The sequence below is a fragment of the Chinchilla lanigera genome, unplaced genomic scaffold (genome assembly GCF_000276665.1).
Source record: "Chinchilla lanigera isolate Chin_1 unplaced genomic scaffold, ChiLan1.0 scaffold00129, whole genome shotgun sequence".
Classification (NCBI taxonomy): Eukaryota; Metazoa; Chordata; class Mammalia; order Rodentia; family Chinchillidae; genus Chinchilla; species Chinchilla lanigera.
In genome coordinates, this window is record NW_004955530.1 from 1,886,200 (window position 1) to 1,909,126 (window position 22,927).

General features: G+C 39.5%; 1 long non-coding RNA gene across 1 annotated transcript in view; it reads right to left on the reverse strand.

The window, feature by feature from the left end:
* LOC102008027 overlaps nt 1-22,927 on the reverse strand; it is a 98,058-nt gene that overhangs the window by 73,414 nt on the left and 1,717 nt on the right. The window contains exons 2-3 of the long non-coding RNA XR_001232002.1: nt 14,401-14,534; nt 11,227-11,334 (exon numbers count right to left, since the gene is read on the reverse strand). This is a non-coding gene — a long non-coding RNA (uncharacterized LOC102008027). The remainder of the gene's footprint in view (nt 1-11,226; nt 11,335-14,400; nt 14,535-22,927) is intronic.

A 22,927-nucleotide genomic window follows, 5' to 3' on the forward strand; every position in this document is an offset into this window, starting at 1 on the left:
GGGATAACAATTATAAATATATATGCAACAAATACCAGTGCGCCCAACTATATAAAGCAAATATTAATAGGCATGAAAAATCAAATAAGCACTGATATAATTCTATTGGGGGATCTCAATACCCTGTGTCACAAAAAGACAGATGAACTAGACAAAAAATCAACAATGAAATATTAGAACTAAACCAAACTTTTGAACAAATGGACTTAGTAGATGTCTGTGGAGTGTTCCACCCTACAACATCAGAATACATGTTCTTCTTAGCTACACATGAAATGTTCTCCAAAATAGATCACATATTAGCTTACAGACCATGCCTAAGTAAATCCAAAAGAACTGAAATAATCTCATACATATTATCACACCAGACTGTAATGAAATTGGAAATCGATGGCAAAAGAAACCTCAAGTACTTCATAAAGATATGGAAATTAAATAGCACCCTCGGGGCTGGGGATTTCGCTCAGCAGCACAGTGCCTGCCCAGCAAGCACAAGGTTGTGAGTTCAATTCCTGGTACCGGAAAAAAAAAAAAAATAGCACCCTTCTAAACAACCAATGCATCACAGATGAGAAATTAAAGAATTAGATAATTTTTATAATTAAATGATAATGGCAATACAACACACCAAAACTTATGGAACACGATGAAAGCAGTCCTAAGAAGGAAATTTATATCAGTAAATACCAGTATCAGGAAAACAGAGCAAGTGCAAATAAATAACTTAATGGTAAACCTCAAACTTCTAGAAAAAGAAGAGCAAACTAAGCCAAAGGCTTGTATGAGGAAATTATAAAGATCAGAGCAGAAATGAACACATTGGAGACTAAAAAATAACATAAAGAATCAATGAATCAAAGAGTTGGTTCTTTGAAAGATTAAATAAAGTTGACAAACCTTTATCCAACCTTATAAAAAAAAAACCTATAAAAAAGGAAAAAAAAAAGACTCAAATCCACACAATTAGAAATGAAAAGGGTGAAATCACAGCAGACCATGCAGAAATCCAGATCATCTATACCTACTTTGAAAACCTGTATTTTAATAAGATGGAAAATACAAACAAAATGGACACATTCCTAGATACATATTAATTATCAAAGCTGAATCAAGAAGCTATAAAAATCCTATATAAAGCAATATCAATCAATGAAATCAAAGATGTAATTAAAAACCTATCAACAAAGAAAAGCCTAGGTCCTGATGGATTTACTGATAAATTCTACAAGAAATTTAGAGAAGATCTAACACCAAAACTTCTCAAACTCTTCAATGAAATTGAAAGGGAAGCAATACTCCCAAATTCATGCCTGGAAGCAAGCATTACCCTGATACCAAAACCAGAGAAGGACCTAACTAAGAAAGACAATTACAGGCCAATCTCCCTAATGAACATAGAGGTAAAAATCCTCAATAAGATACTGGCAAACAGAATACAGCAAATCATTAAGAAGATTACACCCCATGACCAAGTGCAATTCTTCCCAGGGATGCAGGGTTGGTTCAACATACATAAATCAATAAATGTAATATACCATATTAACAGAGCCAAGGACAAAAATTATATGATCGTCTCAACAGATGCAGAAAAAGCTTCTGACAAAGTCCAGCACCCATGCATGATAAAAACCCTACAGAAAATCAGAATAGATGGTCTTTATCTCAATCTGATAAAAGCCATCTGTGATCAAAAAAAAATAGGGGCTGGGGATTTAGCTCAGTGGCAAAAGTGCCTGCCTAGCAAGCACAAGGTCGTGAGTTCGGTTCCCGGTACCAGAGGAAAAAAAAAAAAAAAAAAACCATCTGTGATAAACCAACAGCCAGCACCATATGAAATGGACAAAAACCTCTCTGAAATCAAGAACAGACAAGGATATCCACTGTCTCTAGTCTTCTTCAGCACAGTACTGAAAACTTTAGTGACAGCAATTAGACAAGAGAAAGAAATAAAAGGAATAAGAATAAGAAAGGAAGAAGTTACATTATCATTATTTGAAGATTACGTGATACTCTATATAGAAGATGCCAAAAACTCCACTAAAAGACTGCTAGGTTTAATAAGCAAATTCAGTAGTGTAGCTGGATACAAAGTCAACACCCAAAAATCAATAGCTTTTCTGTACAGGAATAAAAAACTCACTAAGAGAGAAATTAGGGAAACAATACCTGTCACAGTGGCATCCAAAAAAATGAAATACTTGGGAATCAATCTAACAAAGGATGTAAAAGACTTCTACATTCACAACTATAGTACTCTGAAAAAGGAGATTGAAGAAGATATCAGAAAATGAAAAGACATCTCCTGCTCTTGGGCAGGAAGAATCCATATAGTGAAAATGACCAAACTTCCAAAACTGTTATACAGATTTCATGCAATTCTGATTAAAATTCAAACAGCATATCTCACAAATTAGAGAAAACAATCGTAAATTTCATTTGGAACCAGAAGATACCTGGAATAGCAAAGGCAATTCTGGGCAACAAAGGCAAGGCAGGGGGCATCACAACCCCTGACTTGAAATTATACTATAAAGCTACTGTGTTAAAAACAGTGTAGTATTAATGAGAAGAAAAAGGACCCAAGGATCAGTGGAACAGATTATAAAGTGCAAAAACAACTTCAGACATACTCAACCACCTTATATTCAACAAAGGTGCCAAACACATTCATTGGAAGAAAGATAGCCTTTTTAATAAATGGTGGTGGAAAAGCTGGTTCTACACATGCCAAAGATTAAAATTGGACCTGTATCTTTTACTATGCACTAAACTAAATTTGAAATACATCAAAGATCTAAATATTACAACAGAAACATCAAATCTGCTCTAAAAGAATAGCTAAAACTCTTGAAGACATTGGTGTAGGCAAAGACTTCATAAATAAAACTCCAGTCACACAGGAACTATCACAAAGAATCAACAATGGGGATCGCTTATTAAAAAGCTTTTGCAGTATCTATTATAATAATATAGAGTATCTATTATTTCAGTATCTATTATTTTATTTAGTTTTCCCAATAGTCCAGTGAAGCAGGGTTGCTATATACCAAGTCTATTCCCTAAGACCTTCTTCTTATGGTTAGAAGGTAAAGACAATTTTAAGGTACGAAAGTGAAAGATAACAACTGGGTTACCTCCTTGAGACCTGTCATCATTTAATAACCATTTCTTGGTGAAGGAGGAAATTATACAGAATCCTAGGATGATGAATATTAATAAAATAGGGAAATATTAATAAAATGAATTAACAAAACGAATATTAATAAAATGGGGAAAATTTACGTGTCCAATAAAAATTGGCTTTCTAAACCAACATATCTAATAATAAACTAGTTCACAGAGAAAATATCAAACAAGAATTAGAACGTAAGTATCAACAAGCTATGAAATCAGAATAGGAAAGGTGTGTATATATTGACCACAATTTATTCAACAGAAGATAGTGATGGAATACAATCTGCTTCAGGTTCTGTAATAAGATGTGATTTTTGCATTTCCTTCATTATATCTAGTAATTCGTCAAAGTAAAAACTTTTCTTTCTCAAAATGGGAAAAGGGGTGCTGGGGATACAGCTCAGTGGCACAAGCACCTGCCTGGCAAGCGCAAGGTCCTGAGTTTGATTCCTGGTATCAGAAAAAAAAATACCATATGAATTAAAATGGGAAATGGGAAATAATAGCAATAAAAAATAAAAGGAATGGTAAAGTCTAAACCATTAAAAATTTTACAAAAAGTTAAAATAATGCTTCCTTCAAGAATAACCTAGATTTTTAGACATGACCCTCAAAACTCAAATAATAAAAAGCAAAACTGACAAATGGATTATGTAAAACTTTAAAAACCTTCTGCATAGTAAAGGAAATAATCAACAGAGCAAAGAGACAACCTAGAGAATGGGAGAAAATGTTTGCAAACTCTCATTTTATAAGCGGTTAATAACCAAAATATATAAGGACCTCAAAGAGTTCAGTACCCAAAGTCCCCCGAATAGTCCAATTAAAAATGGGCAAATTGGGCCAGGAATATAGCTCAGTGGCATAAGTACCTGCCTGGTAAGTACAAGGTCCTGAATTCAATTCCCAGTACCACCAAAAAAAAAAAAAGGGGGGGGGGCAAATGACCAGTATGACCTCTTTCTAAAAGCATAGAGTATTTTTTTTTAAAAAAAAGCTTGACATCACTAATCATCAGGTAAATGCAGATCAGAAGCATGATGCAGATCAGAGTGAGAAGGCAGATTGGCTGTGCAGCCTACAATCCTAACAAACTCCCATAATCTCAACACCCAGAGCCTGTGCAGGAGAACTGTGAGTTCAAGGCTAGCCTGGATGACACAGGCTTAAAACAAGTCAACGATGATAATAACAAATTCTGGCAAGGATGCACAGAAAGGGGATCTCTCCTATATTGCAGTAGGAATGTAAATGAGTATAGCCATTATGGAAAACAGTATGCAGACTCCTCAAAAGAATAAAACTAGAACTACCATATGAAGTATTCAACTACTGAATGTTTACCTGAAGGAACTAGAATCAGTATATGAAAGAGACCTACATTTGCATGTTTACTGCAACGCTATTCACAATAGACAAAGAATAGAACCCAAAAGTGTGTACATGGATGCATGAAAAAAGAAAATGTGACACAAATGGAATATTATTCAGCCCTGAAAACAATGAAATTCCTGCATTTGTAGCAACATGAATAGAATTGGGGGACCTTGTGTTAAAGAAAATATTTCAGGCATAGAAAGAAAAATACTGTATAATCTCACTTGTAAAAAGTGGCTCTGCTAGAAATAAAGAGTAGAGTAAGGGTTACCAGAGGCTGGGAGAGTGCTGAGGAGGAGGGCATAGAGAGAGAATGGTTAGTGGGTATGGGGTGCCACAGAACAAGGGGAAAACTTCTAATGGTCTATGACGCAGTCAGGTAGATATGGCTGACAACAATTTACTGCCGTCTCAAACAGCTATTAAGGAGGATTTATGATTTAAAAGAAAAAAATGATGCACATTTGAGATGATAGGTGTACCAATCCCTCTGGTCTGGTCATTACGCATGTACTGAATGTCACAGTATGCCCCTAAACAAGCATAATTAGCATGTGTCAGCTGAAAATTTTAAATTTTTTAAAAAGAACAACCTAGGATTTATCAAAAGGGCGCTAAATGTAAATAGACCCACATTTGGTCCTGGATCTTAAAGGAGCACTATTCTGAACCTAGTCTGAAGGACTATGAATACTTCCTGGCCTCCCACTCTTCTTTTGATCAACCTCAAGATGTTCAAAGTAATTAGAAGTAGTTAATATTTCACACTTATTTTCAAAATACTTTTCCTCTTAAAAATTTGAAATATTATTTCTGCCTTTACTACACAGACCAAAAATGAAGTGGACAATTTAAGATAAAGTTCGTTTTCATTTGAAAGACTAAGAAAGGCAAGAATTTTGACAGGTCTGGCAAGAGTACTGAAGTAACTGCTCTCCTTTTAAATTATGTGTAGATAAAGGCCAAAAGTTTAAAACTGAGTTACTTAAGCACATTTTGGCCAGCTGTTAACTGTTACACTATGATAAAACTAGAGGTTTTAGAATACAACACTTAATAAAGCAAGTGTAATTGAAATGATTTATGATGCCTAAGTAATTTATAGATCTTACCATTTTCTTTAAAATGCATAAATGTCTTCTTTGTGGTATTGAGGGTTGACACAGGGCCTTGTTCATGCTAGGCACATGCTCTACAGCTGTGCTATACCCCATCCCTGTTTATTACTGCAAGTCCTTCCATGCTCAGCCAAATATATAAATTTTAACTGAAGAAATGAATGCCTCATCATGGTAAAGGAATAATTTTGGAAGAACTGAAAAGGAAATATTCCTTCAATTCAAAAAAGAAACCTCTGATAGGTTTAAAAATTATATTTGAAGCAAGGCAGTGTTTCACTCCTATAATTCCAGCCTCCTCCTGAGGCAGGAGGATCACAAGTTTGAGGCTGGCCTGGGCAACTTAGCAAAACTCTATAAAACTAAAATAAATAAAAGGGCCTAGACATGCAGCTCACTGGTAGAGCTCCCTCCCCACCCAGTTCAGTTCACTTTACCACAGTACCATGTGCATACACAGAAAAGAACTATATTGGAAAACTTCACCAGTGTATATATTAGAAATCACAACATCTTCTCATGGGTGAAAATATTGTTTGAACATGCCAGTCAGTAACTGAAGTGTCCAATCACCACATTTTTCTACCTCTCAGTACTGTTCAGTTTACAAAGTTCTCAAGTCAAGATGAACACTTGTCTTCGGGGCATAGAAGATATCTTGGTTACTTTTCTCTCGTTGCTGGGACAAAGCACCTGACACCCAAAATCAAGGAAGGAAAGGTTTATTTAGCTCACAGTTTGTGCAGATTTCAGTCTATACGTGGCTGGCTCCAGGGCAGCGTGGCACATGGCACAGGGAGACAGTTCACGGCAGCTGAATGGAAGACAGCAAAAGCAGCAAGAGCAAAAAAAACCGGGAGCAGCAAGCAGCCTCTTTCCCTCCCTTATACTGTAAGCAAACTATTGCCCCAGGGCGGTGCAGAACTCACACCCATAATCCCAACATTGGACAGTGAATCAATCATAAACTCTAGAAGCCACCCCATGACTGCACGAGGCTTTGGGGGGACATCCAGACACAAATCATAACAGAAGCAACCACTCTCACACTTGTAGAAGGGGCTGTTCTTGTGGCCTGACATCAGGACCACTTGTCTGGTGGTCCCCAAGCTACATGGAACAATTTCATGCAGGACAAGCACAGACCTGTAAAAAGACCAGGGCTCCAGGCTCGGCTCTGCCCCTCATCATGCTGTTAGGACTGGCCACGCTTGGGTGGCATCAGTCTGTTTCCCTGCAAGGAGAGGACTGGGCCACATCAGTGGCTTTCAAAACTGTTTTAAAACCCATGGGTCCCAAGACTAGGCATACAGCTCAAAGGCAGAGCACTTGCCCACCATGTGCAAGGCCCTGGTTTCTATCCCCAGCCCCAAATACATACAGAATTCACCCCTTCCCTCCTCCATACAGACTCCTCCACACTGCCAGCACATCAAGCAAGGAACAGTGAGGAGCCCTGCTTAGCAGGAGCTGGGAGGCTGTCAGTGGGAGGGTTCATGTCCCAGAGCTCCCTGGCTTGGTGGCTTCTCACAAGGGTGAAAATCTCTAGTTTAGCTTTACTCAAAAAATAAAGGTCATGAACAGCAACATCACTGGGCATTCAAGAAATGCAAATTAAAACAGCACTGAGAGTTTATCTCACTCCAGAAAAAATGGCCATTACAAATAAGTCAACCAGTAACAAATGCTGGTGAGGCTGCAGGGATAAAGGAACCCTCTCTACTGCTGGTGGGAGTGTAAACTGGTACAACCACTGTGGAAATAGGTATGGAGATTCCTCAAAAAACTAAAGCGGAAGGTATGCCTCATTTCTCTGAGCACCTGCACTCTGCTCCTGATTGCATCCTGTATCTACCTCTAATAAATCCTTCTCATAACTTAAAAAAAAAAAACTAAAACTAGAAATTTCATTTGACCCAGATATTCCCCTTCTATCTCCCAGAGGAGTTAAAGTCATCATATTACAGTGATATATGCATACCCATGCTTTTAACAGCACAACTCACAATACCTAAATCTTGGAAACAGCCTATATGTCCACCAGCAGGTGAATGAATAAGGAAAATGTGGTATTAATACACAATGGAGTACTACTCTGTCATAAAGGAGGACAAACCTGGGGCTGGGGATTTAGCTCAGCGGCAAAGCGCCTGCCTGGCAAGCGCAAGGTCGTGAGTTCGGTTCCTGGTACCGGAGAAAAACCAAAAAAAAAAAAAAAAAAAAAGGAGGACAAACCTGAGTCATTTGTAGGACAATGGCAGCTGAATGGAAGACAACAAAAGCAGCACCTTCAGATTGTACTGTTAAGTGAAGTAACTCAGACACACAAGCTTAAATACATAAATAAAGTACAAACTAAAAGACAGATACTAACAGCAAAAAAGAGAGGAAAGAAGTTATTGTAATCCAGCATGGACACTATATCTAGAAGTGTACCTTGATTTATTTAGTACAACTGTCTTATGTGTTTTATATGATTTTGGCCCATTAGTCTGGCTACTAATCTGTATGCATGATAATTAACTTTATAGGGATTTATAAGGTAAATAAATGAATCTGATGCTGGCAAAAAGCGGGGCTGGAGGGGAAGGGGGAAAAGGATTGAGGTGTGTTATATACATGCACCAATTCCCTACAACAAATGTAATCATTATGCATTGTAACTAATACAAATATTTTAGAAAGAAAAACCAAAGATGTCATGAACAGGAGGCCCTCTGTGCATAAGGATTATAAACAAATGTCGCTTGGTCTGCTAAATGTCTAACTTTATTGTTTTGCCGGAGTGAATGCCAACTGTAAAGTGGATTTGCAGCTTCCAGGCCAGGCGCATCTGTACCTGTGCCAGTCCCTCCCTGTTGCCTGACACTCATGGCTTTAGTGCCTATTTATGTCAACTGCTGGGACCCACAGACAGCCCAGGGCGTGACTCCAGGATCTGAGTCTCCTTTATATTACAGTACATGATATTTTTGTTCTTTTTGAGCGTTGGTTTCTAACTGGCATGGTCTTTTGGTTTTTGTTTCTTTTTTGAGACAGGATCTCGCTATGTTGCTCAAGTTGGCCTTGTACTCGTGATGTAGCTCAGGCTGGTCTCAAACCCACTGCAGTCCTCCTGCCTCACCTTCCTGAATGCTGGGATTACAGGTGTGCGCTACCACACCTGGGCTGGCATGGTCTTTTGAAAAGCAGAGGTAATACAATCTAAGCAAGGTAATACAATCATTCCAAACAGTTTTTTTTTTTTCTTTATAGGTTTTCTGAGACTGAGTCTCACTATGCAGTTCACACTGAGCTTGAACTCACTAGGTAGCCCAGAGTGGTCACCAATTTGCCTCAGCCTCCAAAGAGCCACAATTATAGGAGTGTGCAACCATGCTCAGCTCCCAAAACAGTTTTAAGGTAAGTGAATATGTAGTTTGGGCATCCTTAAACTGAAAACTCAGAAATTCAAAATAATCTGTAATATGAAACTTTTTCAGCACCTGCTGTAGTTTGGATTTGAATGCTCCACAGAACTCATATGATAAAGCCTGGTGGGATTTTGGTAAGGGATTGAATCTGGAGGGCTTGAGGAGTCCATCAATGACATCACAATTTGATGGCTTATAGAGGAACAGAAGATGGGGCCTGGGTGAAGGAATGGATCATGGGAGCATGACCTTGAGACATCTGGTCCCTGTCCTCCAATCCTGGCTGCCAGGAGGTAAGCAGGTTTCCTGCCACACCCCTCCACCATGATGATTTTGTCTCAAGACTGGCCTAAAACCATGGAGCCTGCACACCATGGACTAACCACGCTGAAGCTGTCAGCAAAAATAAATATTTCCTCCTGAAGTTTTTTTCCTCAGGTATTTTGTCACAGTGACAAAAAGCTAACATGGTGCTCAAATGATGCTACAAGTGAAAAATTCCACATCTGACTTCATATGGCACATTGCCTTCAAAACACAGGCACACTAGATCACCAGCATGGAATAAAAAAATAAAAAGCCAGGCACACTACAAATATTGTATGAAATTATATTCAGGCTACGTGTATACAGTGTGCAGGAAGCATAAATCAATTTCATGTTTAGACTCAGGTCATATCCCCAAGAGATCTCATTATGTATATGGAAATTTTCCAAAATCTGAAAAAGAAAATTTGAAGTCTGAACATTTCTGATCCCAAGCAGTTTGGATAAAGGATAAAGCCAACCTACTCCAGAATGTTCTAACAAGAGATATGGAAAATGATGATTATTTTAAGGGCTCACCAGATGCATTACTGAAAGGTGAAGGGGAAAGAAAGGACAAAATCATTTAGTTTTCTCAACTAAGTGTACCTGGGCCTCACTGGAGGAAAGACTAATTCCAGGGATGGAACAGAGAGGAGCCGGTTGCTACACAAAAGTGGCACTTTGAAGCGTCATGTCATAGGAACATGTCAAAGAGACAAAGAAGCCAGGTGAAGGGGCCACCCACTGGCTAAATGGGGGAAAATTTGAGGATCAGAATTAAAATAACAGTAATAGATATAAATCCTTGAACAACATGAGAATCCACAAGTACCTAAATAAATATTCTTCATATTTAAGTAGGTACATAGGTAGAGAAGGGAAAACTCTTCTTACAGTAAAATACTGTATCAACTGATATAGAAGGAATGATGGAGGTAAAACATCATCAATGGCTGCTAAAGAAGTCAGAAAAAATTTAGAAACAGGATATTTTCTCAAACTATATCCCCATAAATTACATAAAATTTATAAAGAGAAAAGCCCTAACTTTGTAGTAGAGAAAGCACCTTAGCCAAGTGATTAAATCCTCTGTCACTATAGTGAGCCACCATATGCCTATGGGTTGGTACACTGACATGGGCACATCACTTCAGTGGTGTCTCTGCCCCAGGAACACACGCCCAGGATGAAGGGTCTCTAAAAGAAAGAAAATCAGTATCGCTCTTCAAAAAAATGCAGACCAGTGACATTTAAAAATGTCAAATTAAGAAAACCAAGAAAGGCTGAGAACCTTTTACAGATGAAAGGAAACAAAGGACATACAATGACCCAATAGAATGATTTATCCTGAGTTAGATCTAGAAGTGGGGGACATTAGTTTATAATTAATTGTTGGGCTATCACTGACGATTGAGAAAATATGAGCTTAAATCTAGACTATGGATTTTACAGATGTCTAGAGAAAGAAAGAAAGAAAGAAAGAGAAAGAAAGAAAGAAAGAAAGAAAGAAAGAAAGAAAGAAAGAAAGAAAGAAAGAAAGAAAGAGTGCACAATATAAATAATGCATGCAAAGCAGATATAGGGGTTTCTTGCACAATTCTTAAAACCTTTCTTGAGATTAAAGGGAATGATTGCTCCTGAACCATCACACTGCAATGGGTAGGAACAAATTCAGTCTTATTTCCTTTTTGGTCTTTTAATTTAAAGTCAATATTTTAATAATCCCTTTGATTCTTCAGTTGGTTGCTCTTAGCCTGCAAATGGACCACTACCAATATGTAATTAAAGGAGAATAACAAATAGTTAGGCTATAGATTACACAGGTGCTGACTTACAAATGCAAATGTTGTAGCAGAAGATTAAGCTCCCAGGGGGGTAGAGGTGCGTGTCTCTGCTTATTGCCATCATATTTCATTAATAGAGTAATGCTGAGATCAATATTCCTGCAGTCACAGAATGAGAAAAATGATTGCCATCAGAACAAGATGCAAAAACATTCTCAAGACATTTCTCCCTACACAATGAAGAAGCCAGTCACTGTGAGGAATTTTAAAATTTAACAAATTTTCTTAGCTGTTATATGTTCAAGAGGTGGCATAGTTTAAATAATCTTAAAAGAATTGTTGTTCCCTTAGACAGGACCATACAGGGAGGAAGCAGCATATACTTAGCTTCTTAGCTCGTCAAGAACAAATACTCTCTTAAATTTTTTTATTCTCTATATTACTGTAAAGAAATTGTAGGGAGGTATGCTAGGATATGGCAAATAACACAAAAGGCAATAAATAAATACAACGATAGTTGTACAAGAAATTCAATCCTGACGTATGTATATTAGGGTTTACAAACTAGATGTGTCCCCCCACAAAGCCTCCTGTCCTCATAGGTGGAGCTCTGGGAGATGACCGGATCATGAGGGTGTGATACTCATTACTGGATTTGTCTGCTGATTATAGTTAAATGCGATACTGGGAGGTAAATCCTGGTTGGAGGAGGTGGGTGCCTGGGGCATGGCCTGGAAGGTTCTCTCTCTTCCCTGCTCTTCCTGATCCTTGCTCTCTGCTTCCTTCCTACCCTGCCATGGACTGTTTTTCCTCTTCAACGTCCCTCTGCCATGCTGCCCTGCCATAGAGCCAGCCAACTATGGACTGAAAACTTTACAAACTGTGAGCTAAACAAACCTTTGCTCCTTACAGTTGTTCATGTCAGGTATTGTGTTTCACTGACAAAAAAGTAATTAAGTCAATGTACAAAGAGAACATACAAACTAGCCTTTAGTAAGATCCATGCCTAAGCCAGTGCTTCCAGTGCAAATTCCTGCTCCCCAGTGAAGGGGTCCAAACTCGGGAGAGTTGTGTTTTAGAACCTTGGAATCTTCATTTTAGTAAGTATTACATGGACCAGACCTTGAGAAACATTAAAAGACATAGTATTTATGATACAATAAATAATACTTATTGTATTACAGTAATAAATGTACTTAACCACCAATTAAATGATTCTGAGGAGGCTGACTTGGGAAGATTCCCAAGTCCATGGCTAGCCTGAGCAAGTTAGCAAGACTTAGTTACAAAATAAAAAAGTAAAATGGGCTGCGGGCATGGCTCAATGAGGAATGCTTGCCTAGTGTTTACCAGGCTCTGAGTATAGACTCCAGAACTATAAAATAAAATAAGATAAAATAAAATTTTACAAGGGCTAGAAATGCAGCGCAGTGGACAGTGCTTGCTTAGAATTTAACCCCCTAGAACTTCAAAAGGGAAAAAAATTAAATGGCTCATAGAGGAAATGGCAGATTCTTCTCCATCCCTAGTCCCATCTCCTAGGAACCTTTTGTTTAAACATTTCTCCTTTTAGTTCTGGTTGTAAACAGGCTCCCTATCTTAAAAAAAAAGACTATCCATCCATCCATCCATCCATCTGCATTTACAGTACTGGAGATTGAACTCAGGGCCTTCACACTAAACTATATCCTCGGGCTGACTGATTAATAGATTTTTTGAGAAGTTCAGGCTGACCTTAAACTCACTATGTAGCCCTGGCTGGCCTCAAACTCCCAGCAATCCTCCTGCCTCAGCCTCCTAGAGTGCTGAGATTATAGGCAGGTGCCACCATGCCTGGTGAGTACTGTTTTTTAAAAATGTGCTCCTACTTTAGATAAATTAGTGAAATATTGTAATTAGCCTATTAAAGAAGGACTAGTTTTATGTAAATGTTTAAACAGCTAACTCCTTTAAGAACTGCCTAAACACAAAGCTAGCAGGCAGCATGGGTAGCAACTTGTGTGGGTGTACGCTAAGCCCCTTTAGCTGGGCTTGCGATGATACAGCCCCTGGGGAGGCAGGATGCTTTGGTCCTTTCATTAACCTACACTAAGCCTGCTCTACACATGACAGGGTATGGAGTTTTTGGAGCCTACTTACAGGTTCCAGCAGGGCTGTATTTGTATCGGCCTTCATTTAACAGTAGCTTGTGAATTGTTCTGTTACTTAAATCACATCTAGAAGTGATTCCAGTGAGTTTTATGTTGTGGTTTTAATTTTTAGAGTTATAATTTTAAAATACCTTTCATCCTGTAACAAGGTCATCCAAGCTTTCATTCAGTGGGAGCAAAAATCGAACTCTGAGAATATATTCTTTTGGAACAGAGGTTAGATGTAATAAAACACTATAAAGAGACCACATGGCCATGCACCATGCTATTAATTTTGGAGAGTACTCTGTAAAATATTAGAGATAATTCAGAGAAAATTTAAAAGAGCATTAAAGCAGGTATGACTCTAAGTTTGCAAATATATTCTTATAACCGTGCATAGAAAATGGAACGGAGAAAACTCGGCAGCTGTAAGATCATCAGCCCCATAAAGTTTCCCTAAGGTACAAAGATTGTCTCCATACCTGTGTCCTAAAAGGACACAAAGCCAGCCATACGGGAATGCCTACGAACAACTGCTCATGAATTAAGCATGTGTTGAATATACGAGGTATCTGGAAAATTCTTCATTCTGTTTTCCTGGTTATGCAGTGGCCTCTAAATATGAAAGGTAAGAATTTAGATGATTTATGTTACTCATCTTCCTCTCCCTCCCAATTCCTCCCAGTGCTGGGCAGTGACATCATTGTTTTTAAGTTTTGTCATGGTTACTGTGTAACTGTAAACACAAGTCACACCTCAATTCCTCATTTCTAAGCTTGAGAGAGTCTCTTAACCTCTAATTAAAGAAGTTCAGGAATCAGTAATGCCATCCTACTTTCTCCTCAATTTCCCATCTTTTTTCAGCTATATTTTTATATTCTTACAATTAATGTTTGCCTTTCCCCCTTTGGAAGATCTTTTTATTTGGGAAGCTTTTTTTCCAAGGTTATCTTTACTTTGTCCTCAGGTTGACTGGAAGAGATTTGGCCAAAGGGAACAAACATTCAATTACAGAATGAATAAGTTCTGGAGATCTAATATATAGCCTGGTTAGTTAGGAGACAAAACAAAACACCCTAACTCGAGCACTTACCTTGTGTGATAGCCAGGCATGTGATACAATGAAATCCCCAGCACTCAAGAGGCTGAGGCAGGAGGATCAGGAGTCCAAGGCCAGCCTGGACTACACAGTGAGTTCAAGGTTATCCTGGATGACATAATGAGGCCCTGTAGAAAAAAGATATACTAGTAAGATTGTGCCCTGGCAGTTGAGGTAAGCTGTTAAACTGCACTTTACTTTGCTCCAGGGCAGTCACATCTCTTCAAATGAAAATGTTTAGCATCACATGCGCATCATCCCCAAATGGTTGAAGACCACACAACCTTGTATTATTTTTCAAAACAGGACCATAACATTCTCAGTTAGCTTTTAATTTTGTTGTTTGTTATGCAGAGGATGCAGCCAAGGCCTTTGCCCATGTTAGGCAAGTGCTCTAACATTGAGCTGCCTCCCTGACCCACAGATTTTCTTTTTTCTTTTTTTATTAGATCGGTACTTTTCTTACACTAAAACAGTGTTTGTAGCTGTTATCTTAATGATACATGAACTCCACATAGTTCTCTTTTGTCTGAGTCTTTCTTTTTTCGAAAGACTCATCTGCCCCACTCTGCATGATACTCTTCTCTTCTGTCCTGGATTAGGGAACTCCTCCCTGCCTCCTCCTTGGACACTTTCTTCCTTCTGCTGGAACACATAAACTTAAGTAAGGGTCCTGGGAAGTGTATCTGCCATGTCCTGGTCTGTGGGAGATGCCTAGACTTCACAGTCTGGGTTGGCTGGCAGTTAGTTAGATACAAATATTCCTTGAGTAACTACCTGCCTGTTTAGTGACTGTCCTGGTTTACTATCAAAGTGCACTGTTCAGACTTTCGGTCCTCTGCTTGGACTTGGGATGCAGGAATGTGAGCGGCAGTGTGGCACTATGGAGGCCTCTTCTACAGTACAGTACCGTGATTTCCACTGACTTTCCATACAGTACAGCACTGTAGCTTTATTTTCTGTTATACATTACAGTCCTGCATGTAAGAGTTATGCAAATAAAAGCAAAGTCATGAAGTCGGAGTTTCCTTTGACCATTCCTTTGGTCAAATATTGTAATGAACACACTATAGCCAATTCCTCATTTAGTGAGCAACTCATTTAAGGATTTAGTTGTGGGAATGTAGCTTGGTCGTTAAATGAGGAGTGCCTTTATATAAATATGTTTCAAGTTCTATTTCTCCCCGAACTGAAGGGACTACTATTACCTCATAGCAGGCAGAAATACTAATAAGAACTTGGCTGTTCAATTTGCATTCCTCCATAGGTGGCCTAATTTTTCTCTCTGGAAGCTCTTAGAAACTTATGTTTACTTTTAGAGTTCTAAAACTTGACAAATTGTGTCCAAGTGGGTTATTTTCCCTATTTATCATAGTTGGCAATTATGGGGCTCTCTTAGTGTAAAGATGTGTGTCCTTTCCTAGGAAATTTCCTGATGCAATTTCTCTAATAATTTCCCTTATTATCTTTGTGCCTGATCTCCATTTCTGGGTACTCAGCTGTTGGGGCTCTTAGATAAGTTTTCATTATCTCTCATTTTCCCCTATATTTTCCAGCAGTGATAGAGAATAATATTTCCACCTCAGCATCTTCAGTATAGTCATAGTCTCTGTCCACATAAATTAACTAAGTTATTCAGGCAGAAGGATTATAAATTCAAGCCCAACCTGGGTAACTTAGTAATATAGTACTTGCTTCAAAATTAAAAAAATAAATAAAAGCCTGGGGATGTAGATCAGTGTGAAGGTCCTGGGTTCACTCTCCAATACCACCACCACCAAAACAAACTAACAATTATTATTAACTGGCAGCAGACTCTTCATTTTTACTGCTTTGAGTAAAATTCATGCCTACCCAACTGTTGTTCTAAGAAGCATCCTCAGCCAGATTTGGTATCACCCTCTTCTATCCCAGCACTCTGGGAGACTGAAGCAGGAAGATCACACATTCAAGCCCAGCCTACATAATTTAGTGACTTAGTGAGATCCTGTCTCAAAATAAGTAAAAAAAGGACTGGGAGTGTAGCTCTGTACAAAGGCCGTAAGTTTAATGTCCAGTAGCAAAACACAAAAACAAAAACTAAGTAGCATCCTCTTAGAGAATCAATGTCGAAATAATGCCAGGGGATGGAATTTAAAACACACACACACACACACACACAGGCCCACACACACACACACACACACACACAGGCCCCTACTTGACTGAAGTCCAGCGTAGGTACAGCTTTCCCTCTACTACCAGGTTCAGAGATAAAATTAAGTTTGCCTGGCATAATTCCCACTTCAAAAAATCATGTTGATTACTACTCAGTACCTTGTATTCTTCTAGGTGGTTGCAAATTGATTGTTTGATGATTTATTCTTCTATCCTCCCAGGCACCCAAGATAAACTGAAGACTATAATTACTACAGTTGTCCTTTCCCTGTTTTAAAAGATAGGTACTCTGGCTGCCGACTTTGCATATCAGGACCCTCTCCTGCCCAATCTTCATTTTCTAAAACAAAGGCTGGCGTCTTGCAATTACATTTTCCAGGTCCTTGAGTGCTCTGGGATGTGAGTAATCAGGCCCTGCTGATGTAAACGGACCCAGCTTTCTGAAGGGCTCTTCAATCACTCCTTCTCTGTTTGCCTTTGTGCCTCCAAGGCGACTGTACTTAATCTGGTTTAGTTTTCTTATCACTGCTGATTACAAAGAAAAAAAACCCTGGTTAACACAATGAAAGTCTTTCCTAGTAGTTTTTTGTCAATAGTTTGCTTTCTAGTACTTGTTAATACTGTTGGTTTGTTATTGGTTTTAATGGGCAGATTTTGTAGTCAAAAGAGTAAATTCCTTTATGTGTTCTATTTTTCCACTCTTCCTGCTTCCTTCCTTTTTCCATCCTCCCTCCCCCTTCTCCCCATCCTTTCCCTCATTTTCTCTTTCTCTTATATTTCTTACAGAGTATGCAGTAAGGGAAAAGGAAGAAATAAAGAGGCTGTGTTGGTCAGCTGTCTGTGGCTGTGACATAGTACCTGAGAAAACCAACTTAACAAACGTTCACTTTGGCTCATGGTTTGAGGGATTTCAGTCTATGGTTGATGGACTCTGCAGCTTTGGGCCCGTGGTAAAGCAAAACACCATAGATGGGAGTCCATGGTGAGCAATGCTGCTCTTCATAGCAGCCAGGAAGCAAACAGAGGAAGTGCCAGAATCTCAATGACCCTGCCAACGGCCTGTCCACCAGGGACCTGACTTCTTCCCACTAAAATGTTACCACTTCCAGTGGCACAGACTGGACACTAAGCCTTTAATATATGGGGACATTTAAGATTCAAACCATAATAAAGGCCAAGAACCCCACAAGACTTTAGGGTAGAGGCATTTACTGATCACCAAATGTTATAGTTTGTGTCTAGATGTCCCCCGAAAGCCTTATGCGGTCATAGGTGGGGCTTTTCAGAGGTGGCAGGATCTACAGTGTGCATTGCTGAGACTGAGGGAGCCAAATAAACCTCTTAATAAAGCCTCAGGTTTTTCATTACAGCAGCAAAAAATGAACTAAGGTACAACAACTAACTGAAGCATGGTAACACCCATGCAAATCCTGTGAAACTGCATGGACACAGGCTCCCGTGTCTGCCTCTTTGGGAACAGATGCTCTCGCTGGTTGCAGAGCATGGGAGGAAAGGCTATAGTTGCTTGCCAACCCTTGCTGTTCCCGTCTTAGCTCCGAGGCCACTGGCCGGCAAGAACTCTGGAGTAAATGGACATTCTCAGGCTTTAATGCCTCTGCCACCCGCCTTGACAACACAAATTGTTCCCTCTAGCATCACAATAAGGTTTATCCAGGTATCAGCTTGCTTTCCATAAACTGTAAACCGTGGTGTGCAGGATGGGCTCACACAGCTCTCAGAGCCAATTGTGCATATCTGCTCCCTGCTCTGCACTCTGTGACACCACATCAATAGCTTGAAATCAGCCACCATGAAGATATTTATACCATAGAACTTAGTAAACACTACAAATCAGGGCTTTTTTCTCTTTGAAAATCAATTATTGAAAATATACCAAAACATCACCAGCTGTACAGGATCCATAGTATGCCTACTATTTATGCTGTTCCTATATTCACACGTTTATTACTAATAATAATATTTATCACTTGTTATTACAGGTAGAATTTGAAAATCTAGCCACTGATGAGACCATCATTCACCATACTTGAGATAACAAACTCAACATACAAATTAAAGATGTTAGCCTAAACTTGAATAACCTTTTATTACTTATTTTTTAAACCGCAGTTAGAAGTTTTCTCTGTGTAATCACAATGTGCATATTGTATTAGGCAAGCACTAAGTTAACATGCATATTACTGCAGTACTGGCAATACTATCATCAAGTACAGAATGTGCCTACTTTCAGTCAGCATCAACAAGAAGTTCATCCTCCCAGCAGTTACCACGCTCAGAACACTGGCTTAGCAACAGTCTTGTTCCAGAGCTTCAATATCTTTCAGGATTTAGGATTTATAAGGCTAAAATCTTTTCTTTTAAGCCTTGCCAAACAGTTAAGTCAACTTCCTGTCCTTATCCTTGTCTGCTACCCTTCCTCTCCTAGCCGTCACCTGCCACACACATCAAGACAAAGGCTTCATGCCTCTATTACGAGATGTGAAGCAATAACATTTTACATACTTGGAGGACTGAAGCAGTTAATACATCATTCCCCAGTGCCTACTTTACAACTACAAACTGAAAGTGTGGATTATTTACTGAGAATGAGAAGGGTCCCGTCGGAAGGAGAATCTTATTTACCTAGCAAGAAGGGAATGCTTCCAAATAACATTTGAAAATGAGACATTCAGAAACTTTTTCTCCAAGAAGTGATCTGAACTTGATCCACATCAAATTATACAATAAAATAAAACATAAAATAGTTCCAGAACCCAGGAGACCAGTCATCCTTAAAATGCTGCTTCCTAGCTAGACATAGTGGTAAGCATCTGTGATCCCAGCAGTTGGGAGGTCAAGGCAGGAAGATTATTGCTAGTCCAAAACTGACTTGGGTTACATAGAGAATTCAAGGCCAGCCTAGAGTACACAGTGAGTGTACTCAAAAACCAAACAAACAAAAATGCAGCTTCTTGAGTAGTACCTGGGAGACTTCCTATGAATAAGTTTGCTATTCATCAACTCAGAGCAGGAAAAAAAGAGAATTTTTATTATACCCATGAACCTATTTTCTAACATAGCATGTAAAGTTTTCTGAGAACTCCAGTACTTTTTATTTTTAGGGACTAATTCACATATTAATCAAGGTTCTTTTGTTTATAAGTATGAGCAATTAATATTTTCTAAATAAGGCCACCTAATATCCATTCTCACATGCTCTTGTTACAATGTGATGCTGGTATTTCTTCACAGAGAGGTCCCCTCAAACCTGGTGGGTCTTTGTTACTGGATAGGATGAAGCTGGGATCTAAAGGCCATATGGCCTCTGGCCGGTCTCTTTGGGCCCTATGCCTCGGGAGCCCTGATGTTTTTCATGAAGAAAAGCACATGGAAATCAAAAGGATTCTGTGCAGCCCTACAGGTGCTATGCCCCATTCGGGAGCCCCAGCCCCTGACTACTTGATTCTTCCCAGTCCAAGAGCCAGGCATGTGTGAAAATTGATAAAATTGAGTCCTCTGCACCCCCACCTCCAAGCCATCTTTACTAAAACAAAGTCTGAGTAGAAACAAGTTGTCTATGCTAAGCTTTGCTCAGACTGCAGATCCATAAGAAAATAAGTGTTCTTGTTTCAAGCCACTCACTTTTGGGGTGATTTATTACACAGCTATTTTAGATGTAACAAGAGAAACCTGTGACAGTTAAATTAGACTGTCAACTTGAGTGGCCTGCGAGCCACCCAGAGGATTAGTAAAGCACACTTCTGGGTATATCTGGATGCATGGTCCTGAGCACTGTATCTGACCCCTGCGGCACTGCTTCCCTGCCCTGTTTCCCAGCCACAGTGAGGTGAGCAACATTCCTCTGCTGAGCCCTGCCATGATGTTCCTGCCTTGGAGCCAGCCAACCATGGCCTGAATTCTCTGAAACTGTCAGCTGAATTATACCTCTCTGCTTTTAGGTTGTGTATGTCAGGTATTTTGGTCCAAGCAACAAAAAGCTGAACACAAAGCCTTTCAAGCTACTTTTATCAAAATGGTGGTAAGGGTTAGAGTATAAGCTAATGGAATCCAAGAAGAAGAGGCATAGCTGGGTCTCACAATGGGTTAACAGGAACTACATCAGAAAACCAGCAGGAGCCTAGTAGCCTTGTGGCTCTGGCATTCTCTTTTTCCTCCACCAACTTCTCTGGTCTCTACTTCATGACACTCACCTATTTCTCAGCTCATCTGTTCTCTTCTTCTCCCTCCAGCCTTGTGCTTTTCTTTGCCTGTGGTACAACACCACCACTCTCATGTTCCTTTGCCCTTTAAGAGATCAGCTCTAACCAGCTTCCTTTCATCCCAGCGACCAGTTCCTAGAAGGGAGGATAGAACTGGCCTGGCCTGTGTCAGATGCCTATGCTTGGTCCAGTCAGGTAACAAGCAGGCAGAAGTATCTTTTAACAATATGGCTGCCACTCCCCAATTTCCTGTAAGAAATCTTAGAAACGGAACTCAGAGGCTTCTAAATATGGCTGCCAAATGCCTAACGCTTGACTACTAGAAGAGATTTTGAATATTTTTATTCATATATAAAATTTCACAGATTGCCCTTTAAATTGTTCATTGTTTTGCATACAAATAGGCTTGGATAGGTGCATGCTAACCCCCGGCCATGATCCTCCCACGGTCACAGAAACAGCTTCTGGGTCTCAGTGCAGGCACAGGACCAACTGAACTGTGACCTCCTGGAGCCCCAACTCAGTGATTCATCTTTATTTTGATTTTCTGAGGTTTATCTGCTCATAGGAAACTGGCTCCCTACTCTTCCACCTTTTAGCTGTAAAGTCAACTAGAGCCCTCACAGGCGTTTGGGGAAGGTACTGCTTCTTGATGAACTTTGGTAATTTTGCCATGTTGAAACATTTCCCTTTGCTCAGTAATCCCTGGCTCAGAAGTCAGGACAGAGACCACCCCCAGGGAGCAAGAGGCTGGACAAGGGCTCTCGGGTGGTGAGGATCTAGGCCTTGTTCTGGGAGCACATGCAGGATTGTGTTCTCAATTCAGTGTGTGGAAACTGTAAAACTGTGCACATGCTGTGTTAACAGCTTTCCATCCCTGTGACAAAATACTCAAGAAAATCAACTTAGAGGAGGAACGATTTATTTTGGCTCATGGTTCCAGAGGTTTTTGTGTATGGTTGGCTGGCTCAGTTGCTTTTGGGCCTGAGATGGGGCAGAACATATAGGCAGGAAGTATGTGGTGGAACAAAGCTGTGTGGCCACAGTGCACCAGCAGAGAGAAGCAGGAAGAGGGGATGGGGCCAGGGTACCAATATCCCTTCAGTGACCCCCAATTACCTAAGTTCCTGCTACTAAGAAGGGAGACTCCACCATCCAGAACAATGCCACAGGCAAAGGTAACGCCTTCAACACCTGAGCTCCTGGGGACATGTAAGGTCCAAATCTTATCTCTTATGATATATTCATTCTTTTGTATGTTTTGCTGAGCTGGGGATATAGCTCAATGATAAAGTGGCTAGAATATACAAGGCCTGGAGTTTGATCCCCAGCACTTCCATAAATAAATAAATTAGATAGATATGGATTGCTCAAGCTAGCCTCACTACCAGATGTTGCTGATTAATCTATAGAAAAGTAGATATAGGTATTATATATATGACAATAATATAAATAACATCTTCTGTTAATACATATATGTAAGATAGGGTGTAAACTACATGTTAACAGTTCTTTAGGATGTTATGTAGATATATCTCTCATAGGAAATTAGGTTCTTAAATATTCGGTTTGAATGGCCCTACAGTCAAGACTGGGTTTGAATCCTACTACGTTAGACCAGAAGAAAATTACTTAATTTCCTTATCTGTAAAATGGAAATACTAAAAAGTTACCTCCACTGTTTCTTGGCAATCAGTATGAAGGTTCCTCAAAAACCTAAAAACAAAATGACTACATGACCCCCCCTATATTGCTTCTTGGTATACACCTAAAGGAATCAAAGTCAGATATTACAGGGATGCCTGCATACACCCATGTTTGCCATGGCACAATTTACAATAGCATAATTTGGGGCTTAGAAGTCTGTCAATGGATGGATGGACAAAGCAAATATGGTATATATACACAATGGAGTATTATTCAGCTGTAAAATGAAGAATGAAATCAAGTTCCTTTACAGGAAAATCGATGGAACTGGAGACAAACATGTCAGGCCAAATAAACTGGACTCAGCAAAACACATGTTGCGTGCTTTCTCTCACGTGTGGAATCTGGGGTTGAAGGAGGGGGCCATCATGAGAGTAGAAGGCAGAGTGTTAGTCAAGAAGCTGACCATGAGAGAGAAAAGAGGAGGGTAAGAGATA